Source organism: Globicephala melas, chromosome 10 (genome assembly GCF_963455315.2).
Source record: "Globicephala melas chromosome 10, mGloMel1.2, whole genome shotgun sequence".
NCBI classification, from domain to species: domain Eukaryota; kingdom Metazoa; phylum Chordata; class Mammalia; order Artiodactyla; family Delphinidae; genus Globicephala; species Globicephala melas.
Genome location: NC_083323.1, coordinates 96,751,770 through 96,779,195, shown reverse-complemented (window position 1 = coordinate 96,779,195; position 27,426 = coordinate 96,751,770). Strand labels below are relative to the sequence as shown.

The following is a 27,426-nucleotide window of genomic DNA, read 5'->3' as shown; positions in this document are numbered from 1 at the left end:
AGTTTAGGAGATTAGTCAAACAATTTTGGCACACACATGGGATGGATTATCACGTAGCCAGGAGTAACGATGTTGAGGCACAGTTACAAATGACATGGGGAAACGCTTGCGGTATAATCTTAAGTGAAAAGAGATGATCTCAACTATGCAAAATAGATGTAGAAGAAAACACTGGGGAGAATGGCGCTAACATATTTACACTGTTATCTCCAGATGGCACGAGGTTGTCGCTTTCTTATCTAAACTTCTCAGGAGTTTCCACGTTTTTTGGCAATGTGCTTACAATGTCTTTAAGGGGGTGTTTACTTTTTTAACGTTAGGAAAAGGAGGAGAGGGGAGAATAAACACAGAAGGTTACTGAGAATTCAGCTTACAGGTGAAGTTGCAGACCTGAGGAGGAAGAACACGCCGTGAATTCTTAGGAAAAGGATAGGCTCTTTCTTGACCCAATCAGATTCTTGCTTCCCTGGGGGGTAAAAATGGAAAGAAAAATGCTAAAAGAGCACAGTTAAAAAAAAAAAAAAGTTGGATTTACTTTTTAATACCTCTTTACAATGAACCAAAGTACTCTTGGGGCTATCTGTAATGGCCCCAAGCTGGAAACTACCCAAATGTCCATCCACAGTCGAATGGATAAATACACTGTGGTCCGTTCCCACGATGGGCTGTCACATAGCAATGAGAATGATCTACAGTCACACACAACAGAACGGATGAACCTCACAAATACAGTGTTGAGTGAAAGAAGCTCGATTCAGGAAAGTACTTACTGGATACTCCATTTGCGTAGAATACCAGAAAATGGCAGATCCATGCTGTTAGAAGTCAGAAGAGTGTTCCCTTGGTGGTGGGGGGGGGCGGGGGGCTGCCTAGAAGGGAGCGTGAGAGGAACTTCCGGGTTTTTGGTGATGTTCTAATTCTTAACCTGGCTGCTGGTGAGGAGGGGGGTGTTTCGTCTGTGAATAAGTTTTGAACTGGGTGCCTATAATCTGTATACTTTCTCTATGAATATTATACTTTCTTTATGAATATTATATCAATATAAAGTATTCAAAATGAAAAAAAAACAATAATAGTGCTTGGAAGCATGCTTGGAATTTATCTTCCCTTAATTGCATAAAATTTCCTAAAAAGCTACTGGGCTTCCTAGAATTTTTATTAATAATTCAAATCTCCCAAGCAGTGTTCCATACAGAGTAGAATCTACTAATTTTGTGCCCCTTGTTCTGAAGCCCACTTCCTGTTCCAACTAGCTGTTCTCCGGACCAGAGCTGTCTGCCTCTCCTGATGCACACAGAGCACCTCCACCTACCACTAATAATTAGTTGCCATAATTTGATGTATGCAACATATAAGGACATCAACGTGACACCACACGATGGGGCACAGCGTGGCTTAAAGGGAGGGGAAGAAAAGGTGCCAACACAGAGCTTGTTCAGAGAAGACACTCTGTGATCCTCATCCTGAGGATCCTAACCCAGGCGACTAAATCCAGAATCCCCGCTGCCTACACTCCTGAAACCACTCTGCAATCCTAACATTCATCTGGTATCTGGGCTGGGTCTGGGGATACAAAGATGAGCAAAACTGCATCATCCTCTGCCCTCAGGGAGCTTACGGTCTAGTGACAAGAATGACATAAATCTAAACAAATCTTAACTACAAATGGTGATGAGACCTATGTCTATAAGATAGTGATGCTGTGGATGTACACCTGTAACAGAGGATTCCAACCGAAACTGATGGGGCTGGGGCGGGGGGGTCAATGAGCTGAGTTCTAGGATGAATAGGACTAAAATCAAACCAAAGATGGGAGGAGCACTTCAGGTCATGGAACCAGCATGTGCAAAGGCCCAGGGGCAGGAGGAAGCTACCTATGAAGAACCCAAAAGACGGTTTGCCTGGCTGGTACACAGAACACAGGGGAAGCGTGGTAGGTGATAAGGCTGGAGAGGTAAGAAGGCACCAGATGTGACGTGAATCCTTTCTGTTTTCAGGGCACTTTCACAGACATGCCCTCCTCAGGGCACCGCCATGTGTTAGCAAGAGCCGGCGGGACCGTTCCCGATCTGCAGATGAAGTGGACGCTCAGGAAGGTGACTTGCCAGAGGCCACAGAGAGGAAGTGGGAAAGCCCAAATTCACCCCTTGCTCTCAACTCCTGCTCTCTGCCCTGCACCACCATTGCACCCCCTGTATTGCAGTCCAAGCTGAGCCTGCTTAGGGCCCCACCCTCAAATCCCAAAGCGGAGACTCCGGGTCTCACAGCTGGAAGGGCACCTTCTAGCCTTTCAGGAAAGGGCTGAAGGGTCCCAGAATCTCTGACTGAGCTCTCCCCGGTTTACTGTGAAACACGGGCTGGAATCCTTTGAGCTCAGACTTCATTGGTGGGAAAAGGCTTTGGGATGATACGGTTTGGTTGGATCAAGCAACCCTGCTTTGAATTCAGTGAGTCCACATTTCCAGACGTCTGCTTTGAAACACAGAAAACGCCTCTCGTGAGCCAGCCACATCCTCTCATAGGAAGCTTTTACCCACTCATTCGGGAACCGCAGGAACTTTCCCCTTATCTTTATGCCTTCCTGAAACACAACCATTCTCTGTGTGAAATGGCCTCTCCATACTAGAAAACGTTTGTTGATTTAGGAAAAAACACGTATCTCTTTCTTCTTCCACAAATGTTCAAGGACAAATCCTTATGTCCTCCTAAACATCCAACCTCTCTCTTTCTGTGAGACTGAATTTACCTGCTATAATTTGCATGAAAAATTTAATGTATCCTAAACCGTGGGCCTTGAGCAAGCTGCCACCACCCCTCCCTCAAGCCATTTTCTGAGAAGGGAGCCTCTTGCAGGAAGAGAAAGCCTCGGACACTTAGGATCCCGTCCTTGCAACAAGCAAACAGTAGAATATAATCATGCCCTTGATGGGAATTAATAGCTGCATATACTTAATCACAGAATCTCGGAAATGGAAGAAGTCCCAGAGTCCTGGAGGTCAGAGTCTCCACTTACTTCATCCTCCACCTCGAGAAAGTTACAGAATTCCTCTGGCCCTCGCTTTCCCCCCAAAGAGTCAGATGTGTGTGGAGGGAGGTTTAACTACTGTCTCCGTTTTTAAGTTTTGAGCCAATAGTGAAAGCTCAGGGTCTTTTACATTAAAATGTGGGTTTCTGGTTCACTTAGAAGACCCGGCAGGAAGACTGGCTCACACTCTCGGGAGGGAACAATCGGCAGGAGATGAGGGGCTCCCCTCGTTGGATGGGTATGTTCTCTAAAATTTGCAAGTCCCTTCCACCTGCTCTTCTGTCTCCAACAATGAGGTCCATCATCAGTTGTCATTTATCATTCCACTTGCCTTATCTTTTTTTTTTTTTTTTTTTTTTTTTTGCGGTACGCGGGCCTCTCACTGCTGTGGCCTCTCCCGTTGCGGAGCACAGGCTCCGGACGTGCAGGCTCAGCGGCCATGGCTCACGGGCCCAGCCGCTCCGCGGCATGTGGGATACTCGCGGACCAGGGCACGAACCCGTGTCCCCTGCATCGGCAGGCGGACTCTCAACCACTGGGCCACCAGGGAAGCCCCGCCTTAATCATTTTTTTTAGAGCACAGAAACATTTCTTTGTAGCCACTTCTCTATCAAACGTGGAAAAAAATCAGACACTCCAAGAGAGCAGAGTTTCAAGAAAAACAAGAGGCCATATTTCTTTGTAGAAACTGAAAAATATTCCTCTGCATTTGGTTAGCTTCTCTCTGTGGTTCTGGCTACAATGCATGTAAAATTTGGAATATTTTCAGTTTAATATGAAAGTTGCGTTTGTTCACATGTTTAGGAGAAAGCTTTCTTACAACTGAAGACAAATTCTTTAAAGATCTTTTTAAAAGCTGAAAATGGTTTATAACTGACATTCTTTCATGCAAATAGTGGCCAGTTTAATGACTTCAATAATTGATATTCTTTCCACTTAAGTTATCTAGAGAAGCTGCAAGTCTAGATCAAGAAGCAATGAAAATATTTCCCTAATCCTACCCAAATGTATAAATATATATGAAGTCTACATACTAGATCATATTTTTAGTTTTAATGAAACTAGTCACGATTAGAAATAAATGCCTCAGGGACCTATTTCTCAAAGTAGGAATCATAAATCTCAGGATTTGGGTCTATAAAGAGTTCACTTACTATGGTGCTGATGAGGGGATACTGACCAAAATTTAATCACATGAAGGACTATGAGAGAGGCTGGGAAAAATAATCTTTAGTTATGTGTCCAGCTAAAAATTGGAGTTCTGTTGCTAAAGAAAGAGGGTCAGAATAACTATTAGAGAATCAGCAACAGATTCTGCCACAAAGAAAATTATCCCTGATTGAGACTATAAATCTAATGTAACCTTGATGCCCAAACCAGACACGAACAATATGAGAGGAAAAAAATCCCTGGCCAGACTTACTCATGAAGATAGAGTAACAAGTAAAAGTAAAAAGTCCTAAACAAAATGTTAGCAACTGAATACAACAGTATATTACAAAGAAGATATATTCTGACCAAGTTTTATTTATTCCAGAAATTTGAGTGGTCTATCAATAAGTTTCAAATAAATTTGAAAATCTATCATTATCACATACCACCCTAACGGATTAAAGGATGAAAATTTGAGCATCTCAACTGATGCAGAAAAACCATTTGACAAATTTTCTCATTCATAAAAACTCTGGGAATAGAAGAAACTACTTTAACCTACTAAGATTTTTTTTTAATCTATTTATTTATTTTGGCTGAGTTGGGTCCTCCTTGCTGCGCGTGGGCTTTCTCTAGTTGCAGATAGCGGGGGCTACTCTTCATTGCAGTGCGCGGGCTTCTCATCGCGGTAGCTTCTCTTGTTGTGAAGCAAGGGCTCTAGGCGTGCGGCCTTCAGTAGTTGTGGCTTGCGGGCTCAGTAGCTGTGGCTCTCAGGCTCTAGAGCGCAGGCTCAGTAGTTGTAGTGCACAGGCTTAGTTACTCCACGGCATGTGGGATCTTCCCAGACCAGGGCTCGAACCCATGTCCCCTGCATTGGCAGGCATATTCTTAACCAGTGTGCCACCAGGGAAGCCCTAACCTACTAAGATTAACTGACAAAAACGTATGGGATACCATTTGCAACAACATGGATGTACCTGGAGTGCATTATGCTTAGTGAAGTCAGAGAAAGACAAATACTGTACGTTTTCACTTGGAATTTAAAAAATAAAACGAACGAATGAATACAACAAAACAGAAAGAGACTCACAGATACAAAGAACAAACTAGTGATTACCAGTGGGGAGAAGGGTGGGGGAAAGGGCAAGATAGAGGGAGATTAAGAGGTACAAACTACTAGGTATAAAATAAACAACATAGAATGATTTAATATACAGCACAGGAAATATAATCAATATTCTATGATAACTTTAAGTGGATTACAATCTATAAAAATACCAAATCACTATATTGTACACCTGAAACTAGTATAACATTGTAAATCAACTGTATTTCAATTCTTCTAAAAACCTGTTCTAATGAGGAAACGTAAGAATGTAACATCAGTCCCCTTCAAATAAGAAACAAGATAAGGATGCCCAATCTTACCACTTCTGTTTAAATCACATTGGCAAATACAACAAGACAAGAAAAATGAATTAGAGTCATAAAGATCAGAAATTTAAAAAAAAACTACCATTAATAACATATAATATAATTGTTCCAAAAGTATCTACAGACAAAATATTAAAAATTAATAGAAATATTGGCAAGGTAACCAAATATAAGATCAATATTTGAAAATCTAGGGACTTCCCTGGCCGGCCAGTGTTAAGACGCCACACTGCTGAAACCCATAGAATGTACAACACCAAATGAACCCTAATGTAAATTGTGGACTCTGGGTGATACTGATGTGTCAATGTAGATTCATTAATTGTAACAAAAGTACCCTCTGCTGAGGTGCTGTTATTGGGGGAGGCCGTGCATGTGTGGGGTCAGGGGGTATACAGGAAACCTCCGTACCTTCTGCTCGATTTTGCTGTGGACCTAAAACTGCTCTTAAAAATAAGATCTATTTTAAATTGTGCAAAGAAAAAGCCAGAAAAAAATCATTTCAAAATATATGCATCTGTGTTGTGAAAAAGGTCTAAAAGACATAAACAAAATCAGAAACAGCGGTTACCTCTAGGGCCACATTTCTCAAACTCTAACATGTATACAAATTACCTGAGGACATTGTTAAAAGTGTTAATAACCGTAGTCTGATTTAGTAGGTCTGGGGTGGGGCCCAAGATTTTGCATCTCTCACAAGCTCCCACAGAGTGATAACTGGAACCAGCTCATTCTGGCTTGCAAGAGCTGATTGTTGTATTTTTAAGAATTTTGTAAATCAGTTATTAAGTAGTCATTATTAAAAATTTAAGGGACTTGCCTGGCAGTCCAGTGGTTAAGACTTCGCCTTCCAATGCAGTGGGTGCAGGTTCGATTTCTGGCTGGGGAGCTAAGATCCCACATGCCTTGCAGCCAAAAAAACAAAATATAAAACAGAAGTAATATTGTAACAAATTCAATAAAGACTTTAAAAATAGTCCACATCAAAAAAAATCTTAAAATAAAATAAAATAAATTTAAAAAAATAAAAATTTAATTATATAAACTTATAATTAAATAAATAATATTTAAAACAGAGATAACAAATACTGGAAACTCATCATTTCCTAATTATTATACATTTTACCATTATCTATACTCTTGAGGTTATACGTCCATATATATCAGTACAGTGGGAATTCTATCCAATGGTGTGGTACTACACAAGTCTTTCCAATTTTGCATTCAGTGACATTGAAACCACACCCCATAGGTTAATAGAAGCTGGTGACTAACAGAAATTCCTGAGCTTGTTTTACAGAACAGCAGGTAAGGGAACAGCATGTTAAAACCCCTCTGCTTGAAACCTGACTTTACTGATTAAGCTCTCTTTAGTTATGTTTTTTACTTTCTTTAACTGCCTACCCTCCAAGCTTCATATACCTTAGAAATATATTGCAAGACTCCTTAACCACCCCTGCAGACAGTAGTACCTCTGACGTATGGGTTGCCATAGTAATGGAGGCTTAAGCTGTTTTCCAGAAACTTGGAGTCAGCTCATGTCCAGTTTGAGATGGCTAAGACTGGTTGGGACCACTGATCCTAAAACTGGGCCTGCACAAATGTCCAATGAACGACCTTTTGACGTCAGAGGGCCCAAAACTCCACCCTCAGATCATGCTGAGTGCCTCCGTTTTTTGAATACGCGTCCCATGAAGAAGCATGACGCAGATACGCCTGCGCAGAACACCAATTACCTCACCTTTTCTCTACCTCCCATCACCTTTTTCCACGTGTAAGAATACCCTGCTTCTTTATGCCATAAATATCCCAAGCTCCTTGCCTTCAAGGAGGCAGATCTGAGACTTTCTCCGGTCTCCTCACTTGGCTGCCTTGAGAATAAACTCTTTCTCTGCGGCAAACCTTGGTGTCTCGGCGTTTGGCTTGCTGAGAGTCAGGTAAACAAACCTGGTTCAGTTACATCACATCGGTAGCATGAAAATGTAGCCATAGTGGAGGCTGCAGAAAGCCGGCTATTAATCATTTATCAAGCACACCACTGCTCTGGGATATAGAGTGCTCGTCTAGGGCATGGGATCAGAATGGGGGAAAGTTTTAAGAGTGAGAGAAGGAAGAACTGCCAAACACGAACGCTACAAACATTGAATAGAAATTTTGCCCCATTAAGGTTTCCTGAATTTCTAACTTGTTAGTGGCAGGTAGCGCTTAATAAATGTTCACCAGCTCTACAGACGAATGAATGCTGTAAAGGAGAACCAAGAAGTTTCCACTTGAAAACACAGGATGACCCGCTTCACTTCCCACAGGAGCTGGGGTAAAAGAATCGGGTGTGTGCTCCTGGGGGCCCTGGCAGGGGAGGCCCAGGGCTGGTCCTCTCCCTCACTCCCACCTCAACATTTCCTGTAGGATTTTGGTTCCCGTATCTGGGAGCCAGTATTTATTTAACTCCTCCCCTGGAGTTCAGCAAGAACTATTCAGCAAGAAAAGCCCAAGGCTGCCCAAACTACTGGCCAAGTAAACAAACGGCCAGGACTGGAAGGGGACAGCCGGCACCCAGCAGACTCCGGGACCCAGCACCAACCACAGTCTGGGAAAGGCTCCACCCACACCCACACCCCCTCCAGCTCTGTTCTGCACTCTCTTAGAGCCATCCATCAGCTCTAACTCCCTACTCCCCATCCAGGGAGCACCAGCTGAGCTTTACCTGGGTGCTGGCATCATTGTACGTGATGGAGACCCAGAGTGTGGGACAATCTACTCCAAGAGCTTATACTTGGTGAGGGAGGAAGTTGATGAACAAGTGTTCGTATCACCCTAACATTCATATGGTGAAACCCTAATTACCCCCAAGTGATGGTGTTTGGAGGTGGGGCCTTTGAGACATAATTAGGGCTAGAATAGGTCAAGGGTGGGGCCCTCACGATGGGATTGGTGCCCTTATAAGAAGAGGAGGAGACCCAAGATCTCTCTGCCTGCCTGCACCCAGGAAGGCCATGTGAGGGTCCAAGGAGAAGGCAGACCAGGAAGAGAGCCCTCCCCAAGAGCTGAATCTGCTGGTACCTTGATCTTGGACTTCCAGTCTCCAGAACCGTGAGAAATAAATGTCTGTTGTTTAAGCCATGCAGTCCATGGTCATTTGTTATGGCAGCCCAAGCTGACTAAGATACGAGGAAACCGGGCTTCCCTGGTGGCGCAGTGGTTGGGAGTCCGCCTGCCGATGCAGGGGACATGGGTTCATGCCCCGGTCGGGGAAGATCCCACATGCCGTGGAGCAGCTGGGCCCGTGAGCCATGGCCGCTGAGCCTGCGCGTCCGAAGCCTGTGCTCCACAACGGGAGAGGCCACAGCAGTGAGAGGCCCGCGTACCACAAAAAAAAAAAAAAAAAAAAAAAAGATACGAGGAAACCAATGTAAGTCAGATGGTGACAGTGCTAGGGAGAGGATGTAAGGTAATGGGAGTAAGTGATGGGGGCGAGTGGTATTTATGGAGGGTAGTCAGGAGGGCCTCTCTGAGGAGGTGACATAGGAGCAGAGGCCTGTATGAGGGCTGAGTCTTAGAATACCTAGGGAAGAATATTCAAGGCAAAGAGAGCTGCACAGAAATACCTGAGTGGGTGCACACCTGCTGGGCTCAAGGCAGCTCCAAATGAAGGGAACAGAGAAACATGATTGGAGCTGAGGCCAGTATGGCCAGGGGACCTGTCATGAAGGGTTTTATGGGCTGGTGAAAGGAAGTTAGCATTTACTCTGGGAGAGATGAGGCGCCACTGGAAAGTTTTGAGCAGGGAAGGGACATGATCTGATTCATGTTCTAAGAGGATCATTCTGTAGGCTCTGTTGAGAACAGACAGTGGGCGAGGTGGTGAGGGAAGAAGCATGGAAACCAGGTAGGGAGCTGACGCAAAAGTTCAGGCAAGGGCTTCCCTGGTGGCGCAGTGGTTAAGGATCCGCCTGCCAATGCAAGGGACACGGGTTTGAGCCCTGGTCCGGGAAGATCCCACATGCCACAGAACAACTAAGCCCATGCACCACAACTACTGAGCCTGCACTCTAGAGACCGCAAGCCACAACTACTGAAGCCCGTGCACCTAGAGCCGTGCTCCACAACAAGAGAAGCCACCACAATGAGAAGCCCGCACACTGCAACGAAGAGTAGCCCCCACTCGCCGCAACTAGAGAAAGCCCGTGCAGCAATGAAGACCCAACGCAGCCAAAAATAAATAAATTAATTAACAACAACAAAAAAAAAGGTCAGGCAAGTGGTGGTGGTGGCTCAGACCAGGAAAGTGGCAGTGGAATCAGGGTCCTGGTTCTATTTATTTATTATTTTATTTATTTATTTATTTATTTTTGGCCACACTGCACGGCTTGCAGCTTCTTAGTTCCCCAACCAGGGATCGATTGAACCTGTGCCCCCTGCAGTGGAGGCACAGAGTCCTAACCAATGGACAACCAGGAAATTCCCCCGGTTCTATTTTGAAGGCAGATCTGACCAGACGTGCTGATGAAGTCCTTATGGGGCATGAGAGAAAGAAAGGGTCAAGGATGACCTGAGGTTTGTGATCTCAGTGGCTTGAGTCTGTATGACATCATGCCATGAAGACAGGACACTGTCTTATTCTTCCTGACTGTATTCCTCAGGAGAGACAGAGGGCACAGTGCCCAGCCAATGATCAGAGAGAGAGGAAGGAATCCAGGAAGAGAGGGGAGGCCTGGGGGGATGGGCAGGTGAAGGAAAGGGTACTCACACCATTGATATCCACAAAGTCCTGCCTCCCCAGAAAGTCTTCCTAGAATGACCCAAAGAGCGCTGGCGGCTGGCCCGGCCCTTCCCAGGGGTTATTCTCACACCCATCTGCGTCCCAACCCCAGCTCTCATCCTTGCACCAAAGCAGTGTGCTAGCCTGTTTGAGAACTGGTTTTACCGCTTTTACTTCACCACTGGGTTGATACTCACAGGGTTAGGCTATAGCTTTGACCGCTGTAACAGACAAGCAAAAGGATAGAAAGCCTTTCTCCCTCGGCTCCTACTCAGTACGTAAGTCATCCAGGCTACAGAGACCTGGCACCATCTATCTCTGCTCTGCCATCCCCCCGCCCGGGGACCTGCCATATCTCATGGTCTCAGACAGCTTCTCACCACATCCGTGCCCTGGAAAGCCGGGGGGGGAAGGAAGGAGTGGGCAGGGTTGTGGCAAAGACAGCCCTGCCCTTTAAGGATATGCTTTTATCCCACTGGCCAGAACTGGACTGTATGACCCAAGGAGGCTGGGAAACAGAGACTGGATTCTGGGACCTCATGTCCCCATCTGGATCCACCGGCTGTGGAAGGAGGGAAGGAGAATGTGGGCGGGTGGCAGCTCTGCCTGTGGGTCCCCAAAGCAGTTGAAGGTCAATGCCTTGAAGCTCAATTCCTACTCCTTGTGTGAGCCGCTAGGGATAGGGTCCAACTCAACCCCTTTCATTTTTCGTACAGAACTTTTCACCATTCGAGGCATGTTCACCCATGAAATTGTACTTGATCTTCACCACACCTTGTTAGGGAGGTAGTTTTATCAGACTTTACCCACAAGAGAACCAGGGCTTAGAGAGGTGGGAGGGTTTGCACAGGGTCGCAGGCTGGTGGATCTCTGAGGTTTGAACTCTGACCTTCTCTCCAGATTCCTTGCCCTCACTCCTCACTAACAGGTCATTTAATGGATTCTTATTTTGATGTGGGGCACAGGTGACCCCCACCACCAACACCACCACTACAATCTTTCAGGAAAGACAGCTGCTAAGAGACAGATGCAACTTGCTAGAACCCAGGCAATGCCATCAAGCTTGTGGAAGAAGAGGCTCTGCTCCCCTTGCACATCAGCGTGTGTGACGTGGACGCAGAGGACGCAGAATCAAGCCGTCAGTTCACATCAGCTGACAACCCCAGGGCAGAAGGCCTCCTCGCCTACAGCATCCTCTGGGATTATGGGTTGGTGTCTGTGCCGCCGGTTGTGAAAATAGGTTATCACCTGTCATGAGTCCCAGAGTGGCAGTCCAGTGGTTAGGACTGCACTGGCAGTCCAGTGGTTAGGACTCCATGCTTCCACTGCAGGGGGCGTGGGCTCAATTCCTGGTCAGAGAACTATGATCCCATGTGCTGTGTAGAGCAGCAAGAAAGGAAGGAAGGGAGGAAGGAAAGAAGGAAGGAGAGGAGGGAAGGAGGGAGGGAGGGAGGGAGGAAGGAAGGAAGGAAGGAAGGAAGGAAGGAAGGAAGGAAGAAAGGAGAGGAGGGAGGGGGAAGGAAGGAAGGAAGGATGGGAGGGAGGAGGAAAGAAGGGAGGAAGGAAGGAAGGAAAGAAAGAAGGAAGAAGAGGAGGGAGGGAGGGAGAGAGGAAGGAAGGAAGGAAGAACATTCACAGAAAGATAGACAAAATGAAAAGGCAGAGAGGGGCTTGCCTGGTGGCACAGTGGTTGAGAGTCCGCCTGCCGATGCAGGGGACACGGGTTCGTGCCCCGGTCCGGGAAGATCCCACATGCCGCTGAGTGGCTGGGCCCGTGAGCCATGGCCGCTGAGCCTGCGCATCCGGAGCCTGTGCTCTGCAATGGGAGAGGCCACAACAGTGAGAGGCCCGCGTATGGGGAAAAAAAAAAAAAAAAAAAAAGGCAGAGGACTTTGTACCAGATGAAGGAACAAGATAAAACCCCAGAAAAACAACTAAATGAAGTGGAGATGGGCAACCTTCCAGAAAAAGAATTCAGAATAATGATAGTGAACATGATCCAGGACCTCGGAAAAAGAATGGAGGCAAAGATTGAGAAGATGCAAGAAATGTTTAACAAAGACCTAGAAGAATTAAAGAACAAACACCTAGAAGAATTAAAGAACAAACAAACAGAGATGAACAATACCATAACTGAAATGAAAAATACACTAGAAGGAATCAATAGCAGAATACTGAGGCAGAAGAACAGATAAGTGACCTGGAAGACAGAATGGTGGAACTCACTCCCATGGAACAGAATAAAGAAAAAAGAATGAAAAGAAATGAAGACAGCCTAAGAGACCTCTGGGACAACATTAAATACATCAACATTCACCTTATAGGGGTCCCAGAAGGAGAAGACAGAGAGAAAGGACCGGAGAAAATACCTGCAGAGATTAGTCGAAAACTTCCCTAACATGAAAAAGGAAATAGCCACCCAAGTGCAGGAAGCGCAGAGAGTCCCAGGCAGGATAAACCCAAGGAAAAACACACTGAGACACATAGTAATCAAACTGACAAAAATTAAAGACAAAGAAAAATTACTGAAAGCAACAAGGGAAAAACAACAAATAACATACAAGGGAACTCCCATAAGGTTAACAGCTCATTTCTCAGCAGAAACTCTACAAGCCAGAAGGGAGTGACATGATATATTTAAACTGATGAAAGGGAAGAACCTACAACCAAGATTACTCTACTCGGCAAGGATCTTATTGAGGTTCAACGGAGAAATCAAAAGCTTTATAGACAAGCAAAAGCTAAGAGAATTCAGCACCAACAAACCAGCTCTACAGCAAATGCCAAAGGAACTTCTCTAAGTGGGAAACACAAGAGAAGTAAAGGACCTACAAAAACAAACCCATAACAATTAAGAAAATGGTAATAGGAACATACATATCGATAATTACCTTAAACATGAATGGATTAAATGCTCCAACCAAAACACAACTTTTGTATCACTGAATGGATACAAAAACAAGACCCATATATATGCTGCCTACAAGAGACCCACTTCAGACCTAAAGACACATACAGACTGAAAGTGAGGGAATGGAAAAAAATATTCCATGCAAATAGAAATCAAAAGAAAGCTGGAATAGCAATACTCATATCAGATAACATAGACTTTAAAATAAAGAATGTTACAAGAAACAAGGAAGGACACTACATAATGATCAAGGGATCAATCCAAGAAGAAGATATAACAATTATAAAGATATATACACTCAACATAGGAGCACCTCACTATGTAAGGCAAATGCTGACAGCTATAAAAGAAGAAATCGACAGTAACACAATAATAGTGGGGGAATTTAACAACTCACTTACACCATTGGACAGATCATCAAGACAGAAAATTAATAAGAAAACACAAGCTTTAAATGACACAATAGACCAGATAGATTTCATTGATATTTATAGGACATTCCATCCAAAAACAACAGATCACACTTTCTTCTCAAGTGCACATAGAACATTCTCCAGAACTGATCACATCTTGGGTCCCAAATCAAGCCTCGGTAAATTTAAGAAAATTGAAATCATATCAAGTTTCTTTCCCAATCACAACGCTATGAGATTAGAAATCAATTACAGGGGAAAAAACGTAAAAAACACAAACACATGGAGGCTAAACAATACGTTACTAAATAACCAAGAGATCAAAGAGGAAATTAAAAAATACCTAGAGACAAATGACAATGAAAACACGAAGATCCAAAACCTATGGGAGGCAGCAAAAGCAGTTCTAAGAGGGAAGTTTATAGCAATACAAGCCTACCTCAAGAAACAAGAAAATCTCAAATAAACAACCTAACCTTACACCTAAAGCAATTAGAGAAAGAAGAACAAACAAAACCTAAAATTAGTAGAAGGAAATAAATCATAAAGATCAGAGCAGAAACAACTGAAATAGAAACAAAGAAAATAGTAGCAAAGCTCAATAAAACTAAAAGCTGGTTCTTTGAGAAGATAAACAAAATTGATAAACCTTTAGCCGGACTCATCAAGAAAAAGAGGGAGAGGACTCATATCAATAAAATTAGAGATGAAAAAGGAGAAGTTACAATGGACACAGCAGAAATACAAAGCACCCTAAGAGACTACTAGAAGCAACTCTATGCCAATAAAATCGACAACCTGGAAGAAATGGACAAATTCTTGGAAAAGTATAACCTTCCAAGACTGAACCAGAAAGAAATAGAAAATATGAACAGACCAATCACAAGTAATGAAATTGAAACTGTGATTAAAAATCTTCCAATAAACAAAAGTCCAGGACCAGATGGCTTCACAGGTGAATTCTATCAAACATTTAGAGAAGAGCTAACACCCATCCTTCTCAAACTCTTCCAAAAAATTGCAGAGGAAAAAACACTCCCAAACTCATTCTATGAGGCCACCATCACCCTGATACCAAAACCAGACAAAGACACTACAAAAAAAGAAAATTACAGACCAATATCACTGATGAATACAGATGCAAAAATACTAGCAAACAGAATCCAACAACACATTAAAAGGATCATACACAATGATCAAGTGGGATTTATCCCAGGAATGCAAGGATTCTTCAATATACGCAAATCAATCAATGTGATACACCATATTAAATTGAAGAATAAAAACCATGTGATCATCTCAATAGATGCAGAAAAAGTTTTTGACAAAGTTCAACACCAATTTATGATAAACACTCTCCAGAAAGTGGGCATAGAGGGAACCTACCTCAACATAATAAAGGCCATATACGACAAACCCACAGCAAACATCATTCTCAATGGTGAAAAACTGAAAGCTTTTCCTCTAAGATCAGGAACAAGATAAGGATGTCCACTCTCACCACTATTATTCAACATAGTTTTGGAAGTCCTAGCTACAGCAATCAGAGAAGAAAAAGAAATAAAAGGAATACAAATTGGAGAAGAAGAAGTAAAACAGTCACTGTTTGCAGATGACATGATACTATACATAGAGGGTCCTAAAAATGCCACCAGAAAACTACTAGAGCTAATCAATGAATCTGGTAAAGTTGCAGGATACAAAATTAATGCACAGAAATCTCTTGCATTCCTATACACTAATGATGAAAAATCAGAAAGAGAAATTAAGGAAACAATCCCATTTACCATTGCAACAAAAAGAATAAAATACCTAGGAATAAACCTACATAGGGAAACAAAAGACCTGTATGCCAAAAACTATAAGACACTGATGAAACAAATTAAAGATGATACAAACAGATGGGGAGATATACCATGTTCTTGGACTGGAAGAATCAATATTGTGAAAATGACTCTACTACCCAAAACAATCTACAGATTCAGTGCAATCCCTATCAAATTACCAGTGGCATTTTTTACAGAACTAGAACAAAAAAATCTTAAAATTTGTATGGCAACATAAAAGACCCCGAATAGCTAAAGCAGTCTTGAGGGAAAAAAACGGAGCTGGAGAAATCAGCCTCCCTGACTTCAGACTATACTACAAAGCTACAGTAATCAAGACAATATGGTACTGGCACAAAACCAGAAATATAGGTCAATGGAACAGGATAGAAAACCCAGAGATAAACTCACGCACCTAGGGTCAACTAATCTTTGACAAAGGAGGCAAGGATATACAATGGAGAAAAGACAGTCTCTTCAATAAGTGGTGCTGGGAAAACTGGACAGCTACACGTAAAAAATGAAATTAGAATACTCCCTAACACCATACACAAAAATAAACTCTAAATGGATTAGAGACCTAGATGTAAGACCAGACACTATAAAAGTCTTAGAGGTAAACATAGGAAGAACACTCTTTGACACAAATGACAGCAAGATCTTTTTTGATCCACCTCCTAGAGTAATGGAAATAAAAATAAACAAATGGGACCCAATGACTTAAAAGCTTTTGCAAAGCAAAGGAAACTACAAACAAGACGAAAAGACAACCCTCAGAATGGGAGAAAATATTTGCAAACGAATCAACAGACAAAGGATTAATCTCCAAAATATATAAACAGCTCATGCAGCTCAAATTAAAAAATCAAACAACCCAATCCAAAAATGGGCAGAAGACCTAAATAGACATTTCTCCAAAGAAGACATACAGATGGCCAAGAGGCACATGAAAAGCTGCTCAACATCACTAATTATTAGAGAAATGAAAATCAAAACTACAATGAGGTATCACCTCACACCAGTTAGAATGGGCATCATCAGAAAATCTACAACCAACAAATGCTGGAGAGGGTGTGGAGGAAAAGGAACCCTCTTGCACTGTTGGTGGGAATGTAAGTTGATACAGCCACTATGGAGAACAGTATGGAGGTTCCTTAAAAAACTAAAAATAGAATTACCATATGACCCAGCAGTCCCACTACTGGGCATATACCCTGAGAAAACCATAATTCAAAAAAAGTCATGTACCACAATGTTCATTGCAGCTCTATTTACAATAGCCAGGACATGGAAGCAACGTAAGAGTCCATCGACAGATGAATGGATGAAGAAGATGTGGCACATTTATACAATGGAATATTACTCAGCCATAAAAAGAAACGAAATTGAGTTATTTGTAGTGAGGTGGAGGGACCTAGAGTCTGTCATACAGAGTGAAGTAAGTCAGAAAGACAAAAACAAATACCGTATGCTAACACAGATATATGGAATCTAAAAAAAAAAGTTTCTGAAGAACCTAGGGGCAGCACAGGAATAAAGATGCAGACGTAGAGAATGGACTTGAGAACACGGGGAGGGGGAAGGGTAAGCTGTGACGAAGTGAGAGAGTGGCATGGACATATATGCACTACCAAACGTAAAATCGATAGCTAGTGGGAAGCAGCCGCATAGCACAGGGAGATCATCTCGGTGCTTTGTGACCATCTAGAGGGGTGGGATAGGGAGGGTGGGAGGGAGACGCAAGAGGGCGGAGATATGGGGATATATGTATACGTATAGCTGATTCACTTTGTTATAAAGCAGAAACTAACACACCATTGTAAAGCAATTATACTCCAATAAAGATGTTAAAAAACAACAACAACAAAAAGAGTCATGTACCACAATGTTCACTGCAGCTCTCTTTACAGTAGCCAGGACATGGAAGCAACCTAAGTGTCCATCGACAGAAGAATGGATAAAGAAGATGTGGCACATATATACAATGGAATATTACTCAGCCATAAAAAGGAATGAAATTGGGTCACTTGTAGAGACATGGATGGATCTAGATACTGTCATACGGAGTGAATTAAGTCAGAAAGAGAAAAACAAATATCGTATATTAATGCATATATGTGGAACCTAGAAAAATGGTACAGAGGAACCGGTTTGCAGGGCAGAAATAGAGACAGACATGTAGAGAACAAATGTATGGACACCAAGGGGGGAAAGCGGCAGGGGGGTGGGGGTGGTGGGATGAACTGGGAGATTGGGATTGACATGTATACAGTAATATGTATAAAACAGATAACTAATAAGAACCTGCTGTTTAAATAAATAAATTAAATAAAATTCAAAAAAATAAAAGAAGGAAGGAGAAGAGGGAGGGAGGGAGGGAGGAAGGAAGGAAGGGAGGGAGGGAGGGAGGGAGGGAGGAAAGAAGGAAGGAAGGAAGGAAGGAAGGGAGGGAGGAGAGGAGGGAGGGAGGGAGAGAGGAAGGCACCATGAGAGGGGACAGCAGGCTTCCCCCCGGGCTCCTCAGGGACACCACCTGAGCCCTTGACATTTGCCCCCCAGCATCCTTCCTCCCATACCCACAGCCTGTCTGTCGCAATTTCCACTCCTGAAGCTATAACCCCCCACCCTGCAGACCTAGCCCACTCCTACAGTGCTGGGCAGGCTTGCAAGGACTGGCAGAAATCACAAAGCCTAGAAAATCAGAGCAGAATGGGCATTAGAGACCTCCAACACCACGGCCAGAGTGGTACCACATGGCAGAGGCCTGATGAGCACACATTATGTGCGGGCACTGCCTGAGGTTCTCTGCATCTTGCTTTACCTAATTCAGAAGGGACTACCTGGCTTTGATCCCAACTCTGCCACCTAGACCTGTGTGACCTCAGACAAATTAGGCAACCTCTCTGTGCCGCCATGCCCTCATCAGCAAAATATAGAGGATAATGAGACTCTGCCCCAAAGAGTTGTTGTGATGATGGAACGAGTGAGTACAGTTGATTCTTGTCGTTCTAGGTAGTGATGTCCTATGAGGTCACTATGGACACTGAATTAGAGAACATTGAACCAGTGTTCCCGGGGGTGGGTGGGGGGGAATCAGGGAGGGCAAGGTTCCCACGAGCGGTCACATTTTCATCATCCAGTCAATATGTTAGCTTATTTTATGTGTGTTTCTGCTTAAAGACACTTTTTTTTTTTTTGGCCTCGCCACACGTCTTGCGAGATCCTAGTTCCCCGACCAGGGATCGAACCCGTGCCCCCTGCAGTGGAAGCTTGGAGTCCCAACCACTGGACCACCAGGTGATTCCCTAAAGACACTTTATTTAGTATAAACTGTTGCTTCGTTAACACTGACCTCACGGCCAACAGCATTACAGCTCAGGCCTGAACAAAGTTGGTGTAACACAGGTACTTTCTCCACAAGGCACGTCCCAGCCTTCTTGTGCGTGGGAACCTTAGCACTTCAGCGCTGTGCTTGGGGGGCATTTTAAACAGCGAAATCACCAACGGAAAACACAAACGTGAGAAAAACGTGGCACCAAGTAGACTGTGAACAGGAGAGACTGAGCTGAAGCAAGATGGCTGAGCGACTCCCCGTTCAGCTGGGAGCATGAGTGTCCAGCAACTGACAGTTGTCACTGCTCTGCACACACTCTCGAAAGACTGCGAAGTACTCTGAGTAATGATTGGGGGGATTGCAAATAAATTTAGGATACCTACTGAGCTGGATATTGCTATTCCCACTTAATAGACGAGGAGAGGTTGAGGATCCGGACCAGGTCACAAAGCGGGTCAATGGTGGTGTCAGGACTTGAGCCCACATGTGGGCCTGGCTTAACCCTTTTCTACGCTGCCCAGAACAGGGACCCCAGCGCTTCCCAAGCTGCCTCTGCACAGGCTCACACAGGCTGGTCCCCTGCCCTGCACACAAACATCATCGCCTGTGTTTACACCAGAGCTTCCTTTCCCAAACCTCCTTGACTCTGAGACGCCTTAGGAACAAAGAGGTTTCCCAGTTTCCTGCCCGGGCTGGGGCATTCCTCCCTCTGGCTGCAGCACCCCACCCCCAGGCCTTCTCTCCCCGCTCTGCCTCAGCGCCTCTCACTCCACACCAGCCACCAAGGCAGTCTGGCGAAAGGCTTGGGGACAAGTAGCTGTGGATCTATGGATCTGTGGATCCTCTCGGCTGGCCTTACCCAAGCGAGGGCAGAAGCCCCAGGAGAAAAGAAAGCGAGATGGGTGCTGAGGAGGAAGAGGGGCCCAGCCCCAGTGAGCAGGGAGCAGAGGGGAGGCTGGGCAGATGGATGGACAGGTGTGAGGGGCAGAGAGACCCTGGTGCCCACATCCCACTAGATCTTCAGAGAAGCCGGCATCCACCTGGACCAGACAGGTAACCCTGCCACCCTCTCAGGCCCGGGGTCTCTGAGTGGATTTGACATCCCCTCGGAAAGCTGGAAAGAGGCGCCACTCTGCAGCAACTTGCGTCTCTGTTTACCTGTTAACAGGGGTCAGTAAACTATGGCCTGAAGGCCAAATCCAGCCAGCAGCCTGTTTGTGTACAGCTCACTAGCTGAAAATGGTTTGTATGTTTTGTTTTGTTTTTTGCGGTACGCGGGCCTCTCACTGCTGTGGCCTCTCCCGTTGCGGAGCACAGGCTCCTGACGCGCAGGCTCAGCGGCCATGGCTCACGGGCCCAGCCGCTCCGCGGCATGTGGGATCTTCCCGGACCGGGGCACGAACCCGTGTCCCCTGCATCGGCAGGCGGACTCTCAACCACTGTGCCACCAGGGAAGCCCTGGCTTGTATGTTTTTAAACGGATGAAGCAAGAGAGAGAGGTAGGAGGAGGACAGAAGACTCGATGTCACCCACAAAGCCTAAAATAGTTACTTTTTGTAGAAAAAGTGTGCGCACCCCTGACCAGGATTGACCCAGCTGCGGAGGCCCTTCACCCACGCATCCCTGGCGCGTGACATTGGGTGTGTTATTCAATTTCTGGAAGGCTCAGTTTCCCCATCTGTAAAGCCAAGGCGGGAACAGCACCCGTGTCCCAGGGTTGTGAGAGTGAAGTCACGTGTAATGGATCCCAAGCCCTCAGCCCAGAGCCCCGTGCGCTCCTGCGTGCGGCGCATTCCGCTAGCCGATGGCGGCCGCGGTGGTGGCGCCAAGTGTGTGACGGGAAGATGAGGAAAAGAGTCCCCTCCCGACCGGCTGACCTTCCCCATGTCACACAGAAGTGGGGAAACTGAATCCCGGGGGTGACTCATCTGAGGTCACTCGGCTATAAACAGGATGTCACCAGGGCCGCTTCCCACAGGCCTGTGAAGGCGCTTGGCGCCTCCCTTCCACCACCACCCCCCACCGTGTCTCCCCTACCCCTGCTCTCGAACCCCTGCCCTCCGCACTTCTCCACACTTTTGTCCTGGGTCCCACTCTCACAGGACCTTGCTCTTCTCAAGAAGCTGATGGCCCTCCACTGCTGTGTTAGTTGCCAACAACTAAAGTCATTTCCTATCCTAGGGGTATTTGCATTGAACACGCACCTCCTAGACCCCCAGACCTCCACAGGTATTTCTCTCTGACTGTGTAACGCCAGGCACAGTGACAGATGCTAGGAGCTGCACTGAAAACCACAGATGCCACTTCAAACCAAAGCATCTCGGGAATTCCCTGGCGGCCCAATTGTTAGGGCTCCGCGCTGTCGCTACCGTGGCGCAGGTTCAATCCCTGGTCGCGGAAATAAGATCCTACAAGCCACATGGCGGAGCCAAAAAAAAAAAAATTGTGACCAAAGTCTCTCAGATCCACTATCCAGATTCTGTGTCACCCGCTTAGCTCACACTCTGAGCAGACAGACACACGTAAACACAGGATTTGACCACGGAGTCCAGCTCTGCCGTGGTCCAGCTGGCCCCCCAGTCCCCTTCCCTCACCAGTCTCCTGAAGTTGAAGGATGCAGGGTCTCTCTGAGGTCACACAAGAAGGCCCAGGCCACTTCCATCTTTTGAGATTACCGGTACATATATTTTATAAAATGAAGAAATGCCCCAAGCAGGGTTATGGAACTTGTGGTCTATTTTACACATTTACTTGCAAAGTTTACACTTTCGACCCCAAAGGATAATGCAATCTAACGGCGCTGATCCGCAGAATAATTTCAGGATTTATAAGAAACATGCACGTATCCTGAACTCTCAGGCAGAGCGGTCTAGTGGGGAGATAGGGGGGAGTTTACAGTCGAACAGCAGCGACTTCTTTCAGTTCCGTGGGCGTGTCTCTGTGATGATTGCAGCTCACTTTGTTGGGAGATGAAGTCCACGAAAATGAGACAGGAGTCCAGGGCTGAAGCTCCTCTCGCCCGGCTCTCCAGGGAATTCCTAGACTCCCTCCTACAGCTGAGCCTGGCTGAGCGGCTGCTCTCGCCCGCATCCTGGACCTAGTCTCTCTTCTCTTGCAACAAGCCTGCCTGGAAGGCCATCCGCTTCTCCTCCGGGCTAGGTGCAAATTCCCTTTCTGTTCCACGAGACCTGCCATCACCCTGCTATGCCCTCTCTCCCTCTCCCTAGTCCCAGGAGAGTCACCAGCTGCTTCTCCTCCTAGTGCCCAAAGCATAACTCAAGTACTGTAAGTACCGGAAAGGAAGAGGAACTTCACAGCTACAAACACCGCCTCGGCCAGGTGATCAAGGTCAACACCGACATCATAGGTCATAGTGATAGAACATACCCTTGACATGTAATGAACATGGGACTTGACCTCTGTGATCTTCCTCCCCAAAACCCATAACCCCAGCCCAAGCATGAGAAAAACATCAGACAAATCCCAATTGAGGAACATTCTGCAAAATTCCTCCCAATTGTCAAGGCCAACAAAAACAAGGCAAGTCTGAAACACTGTCACAGCCAAGAGAAGCCCAGGGAGACAGGATGACTAAAGGTAACGTGGGATCCAGGATGGGATCCTGTAATGGAAAAGGAACATTAGGGGAAAAATAAAGAATTCTGAATAAACTGTGGACCTCACTTAATAATAACGTATTGATATTGGTTCATTAATAGTGACGTGTGTACCACATTAATGTTAGATATCAATAATAGGGGAAACTGGGCGTTGGGTGTACGGGAATTCTCTGTACTACGTCTGTGCAGTAATTCTGTGAATCTAAAATTGTTCTAAAATTAAAAGTTTATTATTTAAAAAAATGAATTATGAATGAGTGGCTCTGTTTCATCCTTACCCACCTCTAAAACACAAAGTACTAGGCTTAACTAGAGGGCAGAATGGCGGGCGGATACGAACACAGGCTCCAGCCTCAGACACGTGAGGTCTGAGACCTGGCTCTGTCACTCACTGCTGCTGTGTCCTGGGGGGGTTACTGGACCCCTCTAAGCCTCAGGTTCCTTCATTTTAATGGGAAGGAGTGGTAACTACAGCGACAATTTCGTGGAACTGTTCACAAGATTAGTGTGTAAAGCCCTTAAGTCAGAAAATTTTCACTGTGCTGTTGATCTGTTGTGTGGCCGGGACCCAAGGACATCTGGGCGCACGGCTGCCCGTCATGGGGAGAGCTGAGTGGCCAGAGGCCTCCACCACGAAGAGGGTCACGTCCTCTGGGGGAGGATGGAGTCCAGGGGAAGGGGAGGAAGGCAGGTCTGGGAGGCCTCCCGTAAGTGACCACACTCAAGGGCCTCCTTGCCATGCCGGGAAGTACAGGGTGTTGCGTCCACTACAAAGGCTACAGAGGCATCCTGGTCTCTGTTCATGACCCAGAGCACAATGGCCGGAAGAGCCACTCAGGGCCCAGGCCCAGCAAAACAGACAGCATCTGCGCCTCCCCTCGGAGTCCCCACCTCTCGCAGGACCGCTGGCTGCACCACCACCCCGAGGAAACCGCAGGGAACCTGGGCCTCCAGCGCCCTCACCAGCCAGGCCGCAGCAAGGCCACCTCAGAGCGGCCAGGCCGGCAGGGCCCTGAGCCCACCCCTCGGAACTTATGGAGCACAGCTGTCCGTGGGCAGCCCTGGGGGGCACCTGCTGTCCAGACAGGTGGGCAGAGGCCTGTGCTAGGCCAGCTGGGGCGTGAGTCCTGACGCTGCCACATGGCCTTGAGCAATCTCTAACCCCTCAGTGTCTCAGCTTCCTGCCCCATCCTGGGGAGAACAGGCCTGTCTGCAAAACCTCACACCCTGGGACTTCCCTGGCGGTCCAGTGGTTAAGACTTTGCCTTCCAGTGCAGAGGGTGTGGGCTTGATCCCTGGTCGGGGAACTAATATCCCATGCCTCACGGCCAAAAAAACCAAAACATAAAACAGAAGCAATATTGTAACAAATTCAATAACGACTTTAAAAACGGTCCACATAAAAAAAAAAAAAAAAAAAACCCTCACACCCCAGGAATCAAAGAACCCAGGTGGATGGAGGGGCAGAGGGCCCTCCCGCCCCCCAGCTTTCTCACTCCCCAGGCCGCCCTGTGGCTCCGCGGCTCCACACGGCAAGCAGCAAGGGCGCTGAGGGGCCACGTGTGCTCTTCAACACAGAACCCGCTGATCCCTGCAGGTGAGGCTTGGCCCCATTTGAATGATGTGGAAACTGAGGCCCGGGGGCTGAAGTGACCTCAAGTCACCCATCAGGTCAGTGACAGAACTGGTCCTGGGGCCAGACTCCTCCTCTGGTGCCTCTTCCTCACCTCAGAGCAGAGGCTTCACTGCTGTCCTCAGCTGAGTCGGCACACCGGGTTCCCGAGTCTTCGCCTGCCTGGGCTTCACGCTTCATCTCTGTGATCTCCTGGCCTTCATCTACCGTATGGGGAGTATATGCTCGCAGAACATCCAGTTTCTTTGAGGGACTGTGGCAGTCTCTGTGGGACGGACAAAACAAACAAAAACACCACCTCAGTTTCTGCCCTCAAGGACCGTAAACTCTAACAACAATAACTAAAGCTTGAAAACCACCCTACATGCCTTTCCTTTTCTCACTTTTCCTTCAGAGCAGGCAGGCGTAGTTAGTGCTGTTTTACAAACGCGGGCTCGAGATGGAAGGGGAAGCCTAAGTGGAGAGCTGTGATGTTCTGACTGAATCCCATGGTACTTTCTACCTGCGGCACCATCTCCAAGAGAACTAGAATGGAAGGCAAAACTTGACGATGACCATTGCTTCATGTAGGACTCTCTCAGCTGCAAGTGACCAAAAAAAGGGGGGGGGGCGACAAAAACAAAATAGGAAACAGGAGCTCACTTAACTGAAAGGTCCAGGGGTCAGGCTGGGCAGCCTGCCTGGGACCTCAAAGACTGAATTCTCTCCATTTCTCAGCAGCTGTCTTCCTCAGGCCACATGTGATGACAAATGGAGAGCGTGGTTCCAGGGTTTGTGCATCCAGGTTCAAGCTCATCAGGGAGGAACCCCTACCTCTCCCGCAGAAACCGCAGCTTAAGTCTCACTGGCCCTGGGTGGAGCCCAAATCCCTCCCCAAACTCATCACTGTGGCTTTGGTGATCCATCGTGGCTTTGGCCAATGAGGCTGAATTACAGAGCTGGATCAACCGCACCCAAAGCAAAAGGGCAGAGAGAGGGTGGGGAGGGAGAGAGTCTTAAAGGAAATTTGAGATCCCGGACGATAAATACCCCAACGTCGGTCTCCTCCTGCCCTCCAAACAGATGGTCCAGGAGGCCGGGTGAAGCAGTGTACAAGGTCAGAGCAGGTTAGAGAGGGTTGGCAGAGGGAGGCAAACAGAAAATAACCAGCACACCAGGGTGAGACCTAGATTCACCCCCGCCCGCCACTCTCGGGAGCAAGCCCAAGTTCTCAGCCTGGAGTAGCAGGTGCTCTGGCCACACTTTCTCCCTCCGACCCCGGTCCCCTCTCTCACCACCCTGACGCCCAAGCCCCTTACCCCAGACCGACAGAGCCCGTCCCCAACTTCCCGCCTTGCCAGCTGCTACTCCCTCGGCTTGTAGTGTACTCTCTCTCTTCCCCACCCCCTCCCTTTCTTTACCTGTCGAACTCCTATTCATCCTTCAAGGCCTTTTTCTGATGGCACCTCCTCCATGCAGACTGCACCAAGTCCCACACTCAGAGTATCTCCTCTGCCCCCACAGCATCCCTACGTAGAGCCCGCCAGAGCAGCTGTGGCCTTGTCCTGGGGCCGTTTGCCTGTCTGTCCCCCTGCCCAGCTGTGAGCTCCCTGGGGCTGGGGACTGAGTCTACTCAGCTCTCCGTCCTTGGCTCAACTGCACTGTCAGGCACATAGTCGGCCCATAAATATTCACTGAATAGATGAATAAAAGATGAGGAGAAGACTTCTGTGTCCTTCTCACCCCCCCTGCCTTTTTCTGGTCCCACAACAGAGAAGCACGCAGGCAGGAGTAAAGAGAAAGAGGGGCATGTACCCCAGTAGCCCCCGCACTTTCCTCTCCCAATCCAGTTTCAGGCTCTGCCTTACATAATATGGGAAGCCTTTCTCCTTGGCCTTTCTATTGCTGGAAAGTGCTATAGGTGTGAGTTGTGTGGACCTGAGGAAAAAGTGTTATCCACCAGGCCCTCTACCCTGTCCCCAGAGCCCCAGGGCTACCTGGGCTGCCTCAGCAGGACTTTCTCCAGAACACAGCCCCACACGGGAGAGGTCTGGACCAGCTGGCGTGATCACGAGGGGTACCCTGCTGCCCCTGCTTATTAAGCACCTACATTTGTCAAAGCCTCTCTGACCAGCCCAAGGGGACAAAATTCCTTCCTTCCTCCTTCATTCACATAGTCGTTCAATTACAAAGAGGGTGTCACACACTGAGGACACAGCAGCAAATGAACACAAAGGACCTGCAGTCTAGAGGGGGCGACAGACACTGAAACAATCTGTGTGATGAGACCCGCAAGAAGGGGAGAAGGGGAGGGGGAAACAAGACAACAGCTGAAGAAAGCCAGAAGCAGAAGGGTCCGCACAGGCAGCTCGCCCTCCCCTTCTAGCCTGAACTCCAGAAATCAAGGGACCAGGAGACGAGCATCAGCGGGCAGGAGGGGCTTTGCATCGTTTCCTCGGGGGCATCACAGAGGACCACAGGCTGGGGGCCGAAACGCCGGAGATGCGTCCTCTCACTTTCTGGGGCCCAGCAGCCTGCGATGGAGATGCGGGCGGGGTGCTTCCTTCTGATGGGCAGAGGGGGAGGGCAGTTGAGCAGGTTCTTGTTTTGTTGACCCTTAGCCCTGCTGCACTCCTGAGAGGGCCACTTCCCTAGCACGTTTCCAGGCCTGGCTGACTCACTGGACAGGAAGGGAAGGGCTGCAAGGGCTGGCTGCCGACCAGGGACCCCTCGTCTCTGGCCACGCCTGACACAGCCTTCTGGGGAGCCCACACACACCAGCCCTCCCCTCTCTGTGTGTCCTGCCTTTGCTAGCAGGTGGTCACTCAGCCCTCTTGGGTAGGGGGATGCTACACGGGCCCAGCTCTCCCTCCCTGGACGGTCCCTTATCCAGGGGCCCAGCTGTCCTGAGAGGCTTCCACTATAAGTCACTCATCCATCCACACATACTGAGCCCTTGCTTCCCTTTCAACAAATAAGTATCAGCACCCACCGTGGACGCCATCTAGGCCCTGGAGATACAGCGGCAAACGTAAGGACTCGCCACGGCCCCCGTGAAGTTCACATTCAAGTGGATGGAGACAAAGACCAGAAACGTCAACATATACCATGTCAGCTGGTGATAAAGTCAACAGAGGGAGCAAAGCAGGGGAGACGACAGGGATGCATGGAGTGGGCAGGGCTGTGCCACGCCTCCAGCCAAGGAGCCATCTCCGGTATGGGTCCTTTGGAGCAAGCCCCAGAGAGGGAAGGAGTGGGGGAGACGGATCAGCTGAAGGAGCAGCGGGAGGCCAGGTCGGAGGGGCAGCGTGCCCACCAGCTTCAAGCAACACCCTAGGGA

General features: G+C 47.1%; 1 protein-coding gene across 2 annotated transcripts in view; it reads right to left on the bottom strand.

The window, feature by feature from the left end:
• Nucleotides 1–27,426, bottom strand: part of VWF (von Willebrand factor) — a 199,980-nt gene that overhangs the window by 156,751 nt on the left and 15,803 nt on the right. For both annotated transcript variants that reach the window (XM_060306367.2, XM_070046402.1), the window contains exons 3-4: nt 24,202–24,372; nt 6,432–6,516 (exon numbers count right to left, since the gene is read on the bottom strand). The gene's annotated coding sequence lies outside the window, so the exon portion shown is untranslated. The remainder of the gene's footprint in view (nt 1–6,431; nt 6,517–24,201; nt 24,373–27,426) is intronic.